Source organism: Callospermophilus lateralis, chromosome 8 (genome assembly GCF_048772815.1).
Source record: "Callospermophilus lateralis isolate mCalLat2 chromosome 8, mCalLat2.hap1, whole genome shotgun sequence".
In the NCBI taxonomy this organism is placed as follows: Eukaryota; Metazoa; Chordata; class Mammalia; order Rodentia; family Sciuridae; genus Callospermophilus; species Callospermophilus lateralis.
In genome coordinates this window covers 132,587,448-132,599,664 of record NC_135312.1, presented here as the reverse complement: position 1 = coordinate 132,599,664, position 12,217 = coordinate 132,587,448, and the positions used below count along the sequence as shown (strand labels likewise).

Genomic DNA, 12,217 nt, shown 5'->3' with positions numbered 1-12,217 from the left:
AAAGTCACTAATAGACCACATCTGAAATTTTTAATTTCTTTATTATATATTCTAGAAGTTAAATGCATAACAATGTACATATACTTAATACTACTAAATTGTACACTTAAAATAGTTAAGATGGCAAATTTTTAGTGATACATATTTTGTCATAATTAAAAGTTTTATAATTAAAAACACAACTTATCACATGGACAATTTTGTTATATATATATTTTAGCATAATAAAAAAAGAGCAAAACAAAAATTATTTTAAAGGCATAGAAGCATTAAGCATTAAAATACTTAAAAGACCTTAAGATAAATAAAAGCATACTCATTTAAACAGATATGATATTTGTTATTAGAAAATTTCATGAGTAACTGTGTTTCTTAGCTATGGTGTGCATTTTTTTTTTTTTTTGGGATTGAGCCCAGGGCCTCAAAAATACCAGGCAAGCACTCTAACACGGATCCACACTCCCAGGCCCAGTAAGCATGTTTGAGATTGCACATTCAGTGCTTGACAGGGGAGTTCAACTCTAGAAATTTAAAGTAACATGAACTTCTCCAATGTCACTTTGGTATAGTATATTCAAGACTGGTCTTGGTGGTGTATAGACTGTATTTTATTCATTCATATCCTTTATGCTTCATTAGCTGAAATTATCTGTGCACAGAACTGCTGTGGCCATCTTTTTTGTTTGTTTGTTTAAAGTATAAGAATTATATTGTTTTTGGTTAAAGACCATTTCAAGAGTCCCAGGTGAAGAGTAGATACAATGTAGTCTTAAAAAGTAGTCAGAACAGGGCTGTGGCTGTGGCTCAGCAGTAGCACACTTGCCTGTCATGTGTGAGGCACTGGGTTTGATTCTCAGCACCAAATATAAATAAATAAAATAAAGGTCCAACAACAACTAAAAAAATATTTTTAAAAAAGTAATCAGAACTGAGATCAAATCAACTTCTTAGTATTAAAAATGGTTAATTCAGAATTGGCTTCTGTCCTCTGACCTCATTTGTACTTCTTAAATCACCAAAAGATTTAACAATTCCAAAATAACTTGAGCTTTGATTTTTTTCAAATAAGCCACACAAGCAGCTTAAAACTTCAGTCTCTTAAGTATCCAATATTTGAGTGAAAAGTTAAAATTAGAAAGCTATTTATGATAAATATGTAGGTTCGAGAGAAAGGTCATGTTGCTCACTAACCAATTATAGTAACTTGCTGAACATCCCTTGCGGCTGGTGCAAGCAGGTGGCGGTAAACCTGTGTGTCACCATTACAGAACCAACGTATTAAAAAGGGGACTACTTATTCCAACTCAGTGGCACTGGCTGAGGAGTGAGCGCCTATTACTGCCTCCATGCCAGCAAACTCAAATTTTATTTTAGCTTTATTTTGTGGTGATGACAAGACAGAATAAATTGTTGTGCTTATTCTATTTATTTATTTATTTTTTGGGGGAGGTTCCCGGGACTGAACTCAGGGGCACTAGACCACTGAGCACATCCCCATCCTTATTTTGTATTTTATTTAGAGACAGGGTCTCACTGAGTTGCTTAGCACCTCACTGTTGCTGAGGCTGGCTTTGAACTTGTGATCCTTCTGCCTCAGTCTCCCGAGCTGCTGGGATTATAGATGTGCACCACCGTGCCTGGCTATTGTGTTAAAAATTACTGCCTCCCAATGAAAGAAAAAAATAAAACAGAGAAAAATGATTAAAGTGGCAGTCATCCATGCCAACTGTAACTAAAGGCAAAAAGTAAACCCATTAGTCCCGATGGAAAACCACCTGTGAGCACAGCTGAGATCAGAGTGAAAAGTATGGCCCCTGTAGAGCGTTAACCAACGTGCAATTCACAGAAAACCGGAAAATGTCTCCTGCAAAATATGATGCTTAAGCTATTTACTTATTACTCAAGACAACTGTCTCAACGATCCATAGCAATAAATTCCCACAAATCTTATAATCAAAAAGATCAAAATCATTAAATAAATATACACTTGACTTTTTGCCTTTATAAATATTCATCTCTTTGAATAATAAGCTGCTACCACTGGATGGTGAACCACCTTATTATTCATCTTCACATGTTTATAATTTAGTATTTAGCAGCAGAGCTTGCTGATGGGGATGGTAACATCTAACACATTCACAGAGCTTCCTATCTGCCAGGTACTGCTTCCGGTACATTCAAAGATTGAATTTTAGTGAGATCCCATTTTTACATATGAGAAAATGAATTAACAGAGAAATTTAAAAGTTAAGAAACAAGCAAAGGTCATAAAGCTTATTAGTTGTGAGGATTCAAAAACTTGATACTTTGAATCTAAAGTCTGTGCTTTGAATAGTTTTTTTTTTTTTTTTGGTGCTGTAAATTGAAACTGGGCCTAGCACATTAAGCCTGTGCTTTACCGATGAGCTATACACCCTACCTGCAAAGCCTGTGCTTTCAACCACTGCCCTGAATGGCAACAGGGCAGGCAAGGACTAAGGGTTTGCTAAATGGGTAAGTAAGTGTGTGTGTGTGTGTGTGTGTGATTCTAGGAATATAATTATTTATATACTTACTTGGAAACCAAGTAAGTTAGATCCTTACTTCTAACTTCTTCCCTAAATTCTAGTCATATTCAAACTTACTGTGTTTAATAGTCAACTTTTCATATTTGTCTTGCAAACCTATTTCTCATCATGCTACTTAATTTTTATATTGACATCTTTGCCCCAATGTCTACATTAAAAATCTTAAAAGTCAACTTGTATTTCTAATTTTGTCTTAAATGCAACATATCATTTGCCCTGAAGAAGATTCTCTCTTTGAAAAGTCTTTCACATCTACTTTCCATTGCTATTCAGTGCTCACATAACAATGCAAATTCTTAGAACTCAATTTTTAGATTTAATGCAATGGCTTGGATATAAAATGTTCCCTGAAAAGCTCATGTGTTAGTTTGGGAATGTTCAGAGGTGAAATTACTAGATTATATAACTTAATCACTGACTTAATCCATACATGGATTAATAATTTGAATGGATTAGGCAGGGGGCATGGTTAGAGGAGGCAGGTAGTGGGGGCAGGCCACTGTGTCCCTGGCTCCTCACTTTCTCTGCTTTCCAGCTGCCGTGAGTGGAGAAGATTTCCTTCTCTAGGCCCTTCTGCCACTATGACGATGTTCTGCCTCATCTTGGCCCCAGAGCAGGAGTTGGGCTGACTATGAACTGAAACTGCTGAAAGAGTGAGCCCAAAATAAATTTCCTCCTCTCAGTGGTTACTGTCAGGCATTTTTGTTTTGACAATAAAAAGCAAACACACTTGGGATTTTCAATTTCAAGTGAAAAAAATATGTGCTAAGCAGGGCTGGGGATGTGGCTCAGTGGTTGATTGTCCCTGAGTTCAATCTGAGGTACCAAAAAAAAAAAGAAGAAATTTTATTTATTTATTTATTTTTTAAAAATATTTATTCTTTAGTTTTTGGTGAACACAACATCTTTATTTGTATGTGGTGCTGAGGATCGAACCTGGGCCGCACGCATGCCAGGCGAGCGCACTACTGCATGAGCCACATCCCCAGCCCAAGAAATTTTATTCTTTATTGCTCAACAAACATTTACTGAGGAAGCTACCAGAAAAATATTTTAGATAAAGATTATTTTTATTTATTTATATTCTACTTCTTTCTACAACGAACTTGTAGTTCCATCAGTCTTAGGGCTGTCTTCTGACTGAAATCTCAGAAGGTATTAAAAGATGGAGAGAGGGGCTGGGGCTGGGGCTCAGTGGTAGAGCACTTGCCTAGCATGTGTGAGGCACTGGGTTTGATTCTCAGCACTGCATATAAATAAATAAAATAAAGGTCCATCAACAAGTAATAAAAATATATATAAAAAAGATGAAGAGATAAGCAACTTCCCTAACTCTGTCCCGGGACTTTCCTGGAGCCTGTCTGTAGGTACTAGTGACTCCCTCATTTCTGTCAGGAGATTTCATTACAGGGATAAAGGAAAACCCCAGAGGGTGAATCAACTCTGTATGGAAGTTTCCTCTTCACTAGAGAACATAATTGAGAGTTCTTTGTATCATAAGTGATTGAGGATAAACATTAAATACAACTTTCCAGAAATTTTCATAGTGGCATTATAGCTGAAATACTTAGCAAGTAAAGTTATATATACCCTCTTCCATGGAAATCTTTGAAAACAGAAACAGTCTTACCTATCAGGGATGATTTACGTGTAGCTTGCCAGAAGGACCAGAGATAGATGACATTTCCAATTTCTACGTGACATTATGGTACTTAAAGAATTTAATATGAATGCAAATGAAACTGTGCCCAATTTCTCTACATTTTCTGGCATAGTAAAATCTTCTACTAATTTAAAAGTATACTAGGGAGAATGAGGAGTCCCTTATGGTAATCACAGTAATTGTCTAGCTCATTAGTGTCCCAAACATTTTTAGTTCACTTATATGATTCATGTTTATGTGATACAAAATCCTAATCAGGTCTACAGAATATAATTTAGAAAAATAGTTGCAAAACATAATTTCTGGGTAAGTAAATGTTGAGGTTGAGTAAATAATTTAAAAACTATTATGAACTCACATTTATTTATTAAAACAATAAATGCTTTCTAAAACACTAAAATTGACATTGATAAATGATCCCATCAGGCCATTTGTGGGTTGTCAGGATTGCAGAATGCACTCCAGAGAGGACCCCACTGTCCTGTTTGCAGTTTGCTTCTTCAGTTTCACTGTGGCAATGCTCCATGCAGGTGCGGTAGGCAGAAGGGTGAGGGCCTAAGGCCAGAGTCCTAATCTGAGACCTGTGGATGGGCTTCAGGTACATTCACAAATACCCTGAAATCATGCAAGATTTCGTGTGCTTACTTACCTTTTCTGGGAAGAGGTCCACAGACTCAGTCAGATTTTCGAAGAATTCTGAGGCCTAAAGAAGGATAATGTCCAAGACTCCCCCCTGGATTTAGTATTTTTTTAAAGGTATAAATACACTGTTTCTTTGGTCCATGTCTTTGTTATACAAACTACATCCATTACTTACATTCTACCATTATTTCCACTTTTGGTTTCTTTAATGTGGTTCAAGAATTTAAAAAGCACTTGGAAAATCACCTCAGTGCAAAAAATTTCTAGATTTTTATAGCCTTTCTTTTATTCTGTTGGAGTTGGCTTGCCTATACCTAATTCAATTGCAAATCCTTCAAAATTTTCTACTTATTTTATCATTTTATTTTATTCATATATCACTGGTTCATTTAAAGTTTAAATTATGTGTTTCCAAAACAAGTACAACTAGCATAACCTGATTTAGAAACAAACCCACTGACACTTGTTGAATGAGAGGGAGACTAGAACACTACAGTGCAATGGATGAGGGAGGGGGTGCGGCAGGAGCTGGGGTGCAGGGAGGCGGGAGGGGTGTGAGTTCTCTGAATAGGTAGAGGATGAGGCAGGGGCTTGGAGTGCAGGGGAGGAGAGAGGAGGTGGGTGCCCTGACCTAGGTAGAGGAGAGGTAGGGGTGAGGATGGAGCAGGGAGAGAGCCGTGGGCACTGGTCGGCGTGCTACACGGAAACTAAGTTCACTGTTTAATGTTATCAGATGATTAAGTGGATACCAGCTCACAGTAACCCTTTTCTACTGGATTCTATCTTTACTTCAAAGCTGCAAACTGTTGTTAATCTCATGTCATAAGTAAAGGAACTGAGATCAAGTTATTTAATGTCCCTAAGGCCCAGGCAGTGATTAAACGAAAAAAACAAAAACAAACAAACAAACAAACAAAAAACGGGGTTCATACACTTAAATCACAATGTTTTCCCAACTAAACCACACTGCTTTTCATCTTAAGTCCAATCAATGACAAGAGGTGTCAGTGAAGCATCACTCTGATGTGATATCAAGACCTAACAGGCAAAATGATTACAACAAATGTAACCCTAAAAAGTGACAAAAAGGGTAACCTTAAAAACTGATCTCAACTTTCTGTATGGCTTCAAAGGACCTGATGAGGAGAAAAGGAAATTCTCTGCAAGGTTTCCATTCTTTTTTCACTCCACTAATAAACAATACCACAGGCTCAAGCAGGCGGGTCATCTTTAGGCATGTCAGAGTGCTTTAGGTCACAGTCCCAGGCTCCTCTCTGTGCTTTCCCCCTATAGCAGCTTATCTAGCACATGCCTATAGAGAACCTCACAAATCTGCACCTGTAACCTGACCACTGAGCATCTCACTTGTATATCTGACAACCTACCTGACATGTCTGCTAGGAACATTGGTAAGTACCTGTCCCAAATGGAAACTACTGAACTGTTCTTCTACCAGTTCCTTCCATCCTAGGAAATGGCACTCACCCAGCTGCTCAAGCCACAAGCCCAGTACTATCTTTAATTCTTCTCTTTTCCTCATCAGCTATATCTGTTTTATCAGCAAGTGCTGACCTACCCTCTCTAACATATTTCAAAACTCCCCACTTCTCTCCATCTTCATTGAAACAAGATTCCCCGCCACTCTCACCTGCCGCCTGGGCTTCTGTGGTGCTCTGTGTACATTCTTCCTGGCTCCACTTCTGCCTCCTCTAGCCTACTGGTTAAAAGTGGTCTTTCAAAAACCTGAGGCTGTTCAAATGCTCCAGTGATTCCCCATTATAGCACTTTGGCTTAAAATAGTCTTAATTGAATATTTTATTCAAAGTAAATAGAAATATCTTACTAAAAATAGCCTACTCATGATCTGACCTCTGCTTCTTAGCTCTCCCTCTTTACAGACTCTTTCTCCACTCACGGTCCTTTCCACACAGGTCTGCTGTGCCTTAACACTGGGCCTTTGTACCACCCTTCTTCCACCTGCAGAGATACTTTCTTGACTTTTCTTTTCTTTTTTTGTCTATTTGATTTCTTCTCATCTTTCAGGTCTTACTTTAAATGGTACTTTTTCAGACTACTTTTTCTAAAATCGTCTAGATTTTAGTCTCTCCCAGTTCCTCGAGATCACCCATTTACTTTCCTCATAGTACCTAAAACATAAAATTGTTTTGTTTTTTTTTTTTACTCATTGATTTATCTTCTTACTCTTTACCTCTCCCTACTAGAATGAAAGCTCTGAGTCAGGCATGGTGGCGCGCGCCTATAATCCCAGAAGCTCAGGAGGCTGATTCAGGAGGATTGTGAGTTCAAAGCTGGCCTCAGCAATTTAGCAAAGCTCCAGCAATTCATAAGACCCTGTCTCGTAGTGTCTGGCAAATATAAGGGGGTTTTCAACCTGGGAAAATTTTTGTTTATTCTACAGAATCAGCTGACTTGTTCCTTCAACATTTCCAAATTCCCATTGTCATGCTTTTCCAAAGTTTTTGTTAACTACATGTTCCCATGTCAGAACGAATGAGCTAATTCAGTGACTATAATTTTCAGAGTAGTCATCAAATGGTGTAATAAATTTGGGAGACCACTGCTAGAAAAACCAATGTATTCTAAAGCTTTTTGGGTACAGATTATTCCTAAGAAGCTTATTTTTAAAAAGCTATTTGAAGAATAAACTCAAGGTTACAAAGTAACAGGTGATACAACACCACCAGTTTAAGTGCTTCTCTTAGACTGGGAGAACGACAAAGTTCCTTATGGAACACACTGAAACAAGTGCCTGTCACGTGCCACATCCTGAGATGAGGGGGAACAAGATCTACCAGGAACACTGGACGGTTACCAGGCCTGAAACACAGGCAGTGAACACTAGAGTCCATGGTGCACACATGGGACACACACGCAGGATTAGGGGATTAGAGCTGTCTATCAGGGGAAGGAGGTGTTTACCCTAGGTATGGAAGATAAATAGAAGTTAGGTGGACAAAGGCAGGGAAGGAAAAGAACAGTGCTGCAGACAATTGAATCCATGTGTGAAACCCAGGAAATACGAAAGAATGATAAATGTAAGAAATGGAAAGAAATTCAGTGTGACTGGGACACAGTGTTACGGGGGAGGAGGAGAGGAAGAGTTGGAAATGAGGGATCACAAAGGATTTTGTATGTCAGGATAGGAAATAAGATTTATCCTAAATATAGCAGACAGGCAGTGACTTGCTTTAAGAAGAATTGACGTGATTAGATTTGAACATCTGAACATCTTGCTGATTGCAGCAGGAAAAACAGGATGTAAGACAGTAGTCAAATCATGAAATTTTAGCAGTAATTCAGGTAAGCATTGTTGATAGCTCGAACTATAGTAATTGGAGAGAAATGGACAGATTCACAGATATTTAGGAGGTGGAATTAGTAGCATGGGATTTAGAGATGTGAGAGAAGGAGCTCAGGATGACACTCAGAATTCTGCTTAAGCAATGGGTAGATACTACCATGGTAGTGGGAAATAAGAGATGAAGGTAAAACTTGGGCTGGGTTGAACATATTGAGTTTAATGTACAGAGATGCCCAGTAGAGAGCTGTAAATATAGATTCCTTCAAAAAGGTTGGCATTAGAATGTTTTATAATAATTATTAGCTCCTTTCTGCTTGTCTCTATCATAGAAATGGATATCCCCAGCCTTACTGAAGGAGAGAATTTCTGTGTAAATGGACTTCAATTCTGACCGGCACTGCACATCCGCTAACTGAAATGGCATGGTTAGGAGGGTAAGAGCAAGGCCTTCCCTACAATGTGGCAGTCTCTGGAAACACTGTGAATGTTTAAGTAAAACAAGTCAGAGATGTTCCTTAACGCATGAGAGGAGAAGTTTCCATTTGGGCCAATGTCTGAGGCATTATAATTAATTACTATAATAGTTCAGATCATCCTGTTATAATTAAAGCACAGTTTTCAATAAAGGTGAGCAATGTAAATTTTGGTTGCTATAACATAAGGGAAAACTCCTTCAATACATGCAATCCTGTAGTGATGGCTAAAGATTAACTCACACAATGCATTATCCTATAGTATATGAGAGAATTTAAAACAAAAGGTGCACTATTCACTTCAGGGGGATGACAGATCTGCCAGCTGCAGCAAGCGCTTCCTTCAAAACTCTCTTATGACAAATTAACATAGCATGTGCCAGATGTTTTTTTTCCTGCTGAATTATAGTATAATATGCTTCAGTTACTTTTAGTAATTATGCATTTTGTAATCTGCCAGTACCTGCAGCTGCTTCTCATCCTGTTAATTAAAAAAAAAAAAGTCTTAAAAAAAGCAGTTATGGCAGCCAAACATTACAGATGTACAGCCGAGAAATTATGTTTTAGAGAGTGAAAGGAACTTCCTAGGCTCAAATGCTGTGTAAATAATTCAATATGCATATACACACACGCACGCACGCGCACACACACACATACACTGAGCATCACTAATCCCAAAAGTGGAAACTCAAAATGCTCCAAAACCCAAAACTTTGTAATGACATACATGCATGTGCACACACATGTGAAGTTGGTTTTGAATAAAAGAAGCAAATGTTACATGTTGCATAATCATTTGTTCAACTCTTTTATTCAATATAATCTTATGAAATAGATTGTTTCAATTTTATGGAATACGTCACATAAGATGTTAGCTCATAGTTTTGTAAAGACATAAATGATAGTTTCTATCATAATTCAGTTAGTGCCATAAAAAGGAATGAGCAGAATGGTATGGGTGTGTAAGAACATAAAAGACATAAATCTTTGAAGGGAAAGAAGAAAACCTCATAGAAAAAAATGGCATTTGAGTTGGGAGTCTGGAGAGAAGAAAACCTTTCCAGGTGGGAGCTGGGGAAGGACATCCATACAGAAGGCACAAACTAGCCCCATGTCGTCCCTCTTTCCTGTCTCCGCTCTCACTCCATCTACATCTGATCCTTTTAATCAGCACCTTTCATTAATACTAAAAATAAAAAAGGAAAACCCAATCAACCTACCTTTTTTTAAAAGTCATTTTAAATGTGAAAAAAGTTTGAAAAATTCTAACCTTAAAATTTATTCTCTTTTAAATTGACACATAATAATTGTACACATTGATGGAATATAATGTGATACTTCAATTGTGTATGCAATGTGGAGTGATAAAGGTAACTGGCAGGGTAATTAGCAGTTTTCCTTAAACACATATTGATTTATTTGTGTTATGGGGAAGCTTTGAACTTCTGTGTTCTAGTTCTTAATAAAGGATATAATAAATTGGAAACTACAGTGACCTTTCTGTGCTTTAGGGCATTACAGCTTATTCCCCCTATGCAAATGTACTTTGGTCACCATAATCCAGCCTCCCTCTATCCCCCACCCTCTGCTCTCCCTAGTTTCTAGTGACCACTATTCTAACATCTACTTAGATTGATCATCCCCCCTCCCCTGCCCCCGTGCTGAGGATCCAGTGCGGGGCCTTGTGCATGCTAGGTAAGATGTACAGTCAAGAAATTACAGGGTTGGGCTGTAGCTTAGGGGTGGAGTGCCTGCCTCTCAGGTGTGAGGCCCTGGGTTCAATCCTCAGCACCACCTAAAAATAAATAAATAAAACTATTGTGTCCATCTACAACTAAAACAATATTTTAGAAAAAGAAAAATTATAATGTTTTAGAGAGTGAAGGGAACTTCCTAGGCTCAGGTGCTGTGTACATAATACACACACACACACACACAAACACACACATTGAGCATCACTAATTCAGAAAGGGAAAATCCAAAATGCTCCAAAATCAGGAGTTGTCAAGTGGGCCGGGCTAACATCATATTTAATTTTTAGGAAGATAATTCTGAAAGCAGTACAAAACATGGAATAGAATGGGGGAAAACTGATGACAGAGAAATCAGAGTGAAGCACGTCCTTTAAGAGCCACAGTTACAGGTGTGGGAGACCTGACCAGCACAGGGACGGGAGTGTCACTGCTCTTAACATGTATGGAGCACCTCTGGAGGTCATCCTGGGAGCTACAAAAGGACCACACCATGGAGATTTCTGCCAGTTACCTTCCTGCCAGTACCCTCTGACGACTCCTGTTTACCAAGTACTTGCAGGCAATGGATGTTAACCATCTTTGACATTTTTGCTAACTTGCTGAATAAAATTATTGCTTAAAATTGCTTCTAATACAAGTGAGGCTGAACTCGCTCTGACACGTTTCAAGGAGTTTTGCCTTTCTGCTTTTGTGAGCTGCCAGTTCATGCATTTTGTCCATCTTTCTACTGGTTGTTAACGTTTTTCTTAATTTGTGGAACTTGGTGAATTTTGCATATTCATCTTTTGTTTTATTTTTCTAGTATGCTATTTAAAATACAGATAGTATTTCTGTTTAGTATCTTCCTTCATATGGAATATTCATTTTTTACTTTTACGGTTAGATCAATTAATTACTCTTCCTTTTTTGGATTGTGTTTTGATTAGAAACACTTCTGCATTCTGGGAGAATAAAAAAGTCTGACTTCTGATGTCTCCTTTTTATATTTAGCTATATATGTGGAATTTAGTTTACGTACAGAGTAAGACATATTCTTTTTAAAAATTTTTTTTAGTTATATACGGACACAATATCTTTATTTTGTTTATTTATTTTTATGTGGTGCTGAGAATTGAACCCTAGGGCCTCACATGCGCGAGGCAAGTGCTCTGCCGGTGAGCCACAACCTCAGCCCCCAGAGTAAGGAATATTCTAGATGATTTTCTAAAGGCATCTCTTTACCATTGGTTTTGTGTGTGTGTGTGTGGTGCTGGGGACGGAACCCAGGCCTTGTGCATGGGAAGAAAGCACTCTACCAACTGAGCTGAATCTCCAGCCTCTGGTCTCTGCTTTTCTGCATTCTGTTCCTACAGCTGTGCTAATAACACCACACAGATTTATACTTTAATATTTGGTAGAGAAGATCACATATAATTTTTTTCTGTAAAGTTTTAAAATTTAATATATAATATAGCAAAGATTTCATATTTCTGTAAATTTGTAGAGATATTAGTTATAGAAGTTACATATTAATAAATTAATGATTAAAATCATTTCCTTTTGGAAGCTCAATATTCTGTTACATACACTTCAAGATAAAAGAGGGAATTATTAAAATTAAAATAAAATTTTACAAATTAAACTTCAAAGTGAAAGAAGATACCATAGAGCACTTTGAATTCTTTATTTGTTCTTTTTAGCTATACATGACAGTAGAGTCTATTTTGATATATTATACATACATGGAGTATAAATTATTCTAATTGAGATCCCATTCTTGAAGTTGTACATGATGTAAAATTTCACTGGTCATGTAT

At 37.5% G+C, this 12,217-nt stretch overlaps 1 protein-coding gene across 5 annotated transcripts in view; it reads right to left on the bottom strand.

Annotated features, from left to right (window-relative positions):
- Positions 1 to 12,217, bottom strand: part of Sclt1 (sodium channel and clathrin linker 1) — a 161,184-nt gene that overhangs the window by 11,222 nt on the left and 137,745 nt on the right. The window lies entirely within an intron of this gene.